The 1,945-nt window shown below is 41.9% G+C and overlaps 1 pseudogene; it reads left to right on the top strand.

Annotated features, from left to right (window-relative positions):
- Window positions 1-266: 266 nt before the first annotated feature.
- Window positions 267-1,170, top strand: LOC123643423 (annotated as a pseudogene).
- The last annotated feature ends 775 nt before the right edge of the window (window positions 1,171-1,945 follow it).

Below are 1,945 nucleotides of genomic sequence, written 5' to 3'. Positions count from 1 at the left end.
CTTATAAAAGGGGCCTGAGGAAGCTTGTTTACCTTTTCTGCTGTGTGAAAACACAGCAAGAAGGTTCCATCTATAAAGCAGAGAGATTTTGTGAAGAGACAAAGACAGAGCGGTTGTAGCCGCATTGTCGACCTCAAGCAGCACTCAGCTTCTCCTTGTAGAACCCAGGGAGTAGGAGACTCAGAATCAAATCTCTCCCCTTCCCCCAGCTTGTCAGATTGTTTTTGATCTTCAGCTACTTTTTTTCAGCTTCATGAGGAACCTTATCATCCAACACAATGGCTAGCAATGTTACCACCAACACAGTTCCTCATTCCATGAACTCCTGTGTATTCACTGGGAATCTCAACACTCTTGCAGTCAAGAAGTCTCATGAGGAGACAATCTTCTAGAAATAGGGCCAAATTGTGGATTGCTCTGTTCATGAAGGCCTTCGTTCACTGTGTTAATGAGAGAAATGCCCGGGCTGCTGTAGCAGGAGTGGATGGCAGAATGATTGCTGGCCAAGTTTTAGATATTAATCTGGTTGCAGAGTGAAAAGTGACTCGAGGAAAAGCAAGTGTGAAATGATCCACAGCAGAGATGTATGGCTCCTCTTTTGACTTGGACTATGACTTTCAACGGGATTATTATGACAGGATGTACAGTCACCCAACACGTGTTCCTCCTCCTCCTATTGCTTGGGCTGTGTTGCCCTCAAAATGCCAGCGTGTATCAGGAAACACCTCACCAAGAGTGACAGTGGGGTTTTTCTTCCAAGCCTGGAAAGTTGAAAGGAGATGACCATAAGACCATTAAGAAGGAAATTGATCCAGATAAACTAAAAAGTGGATTCTCTATGGGAAGACTTGGAAAAATTGAAAAGGAACTGAGCAAACTATCAGTAGAAATGAAGAATGGTAAGTCAGAAGAGGAGCAGAGAAGCAGCTCCAGGAAGAAGGATGAGACAAATGTGGAGACAGAGTGTGAGCGGTTGTAGATGACACTGCTGAGGAGGGAGACCTACTGGATGATGATGAGAATGAAGATAAGGGCAGCAGATGACCAGCTGGAGTTGATCAAGGGTGATGGAAAAGAGGCTGAGGGAGGGAGAGGATGAGAGGGCGCCAATGTCGAAGATGATTCTGAAGCACATAGTGGGGTTTAGAAATCTTATCCCATTATTTCTTTACCTAGGCTCTTGTCTAAGATGAAAATTTTCAGCAGATCCTCTCCCCTGGTATCTTCGGCACATGTTCACTGTTCTCCCCATCCTTGTCCTTCCCATGTTCATTAATTAATATTGCCCTGCCCCTAGTCCCATTTTCACTTCGTTAGATGCCCTTAGCAGTTTTGTTGTCTTACCGTGTAATTTTTTACTTTTAATTTTGATACATCTTTATGACTTAACATTAAAAAGGACCTATGGTTTTTATCAGCTGTCTCCAAACTAATCTCTTGTTATGCATAGAGTACAGTAATTTCCATTCATACCTGAGTTCAGTAGTTGCTTCCCGTACTGCAAAGGCAATCTCATTTAGTTAAGTAGCACCTGAGAGCAGATTTGAGTTAGAAGTATGTGTGTTATACCCTACATAAGAGTGTTATGTGGGGCAGCTGGGCACAAATGTGACAATGTATTTTTATGAGTGAAAGTTGGCACGTCACATGTATCCTCTAGAAAAATAATTAGAGTAATGGTCTTAAGATTTGTTTTCTAAAGTTGATACTGTGAGTTATATTTGTGAACAGCCTGATGTTTGGGACGGTTTATCCTCAAAATAAAAAAAGTCCTTATTAAACCACAAATTTGGAGGGGGAAAAAAAACAGAAAGCAAGCCCTCACCAGACACCAACTACTGTTGCCTTGATCTTGGACTTTCTAACCTCCAGAACTGTAAGCAATAAATTTCTGTTGTTTGTGAATTACCAAGTCTAGGGTATTTTGTTATAACAGGCCAAACAG

Source organism: Lemur catta, chromosome 8 (assembly GCF_020740605.2).
Source record: "Lemur catta isolate mLemCat1 chromosome 8, mLemCat1.pri, whole genome shotgun sequence".
NCBI lineage: Eukaryota > Metazoa > Chordata > Mammalia > Primates > Lemuridae > Lemur > Lemur catta.
Note: the sequence above shows the minus strand (reverse complement) of the source record. Positions and strands in the feature narration are given on the sequence as shown.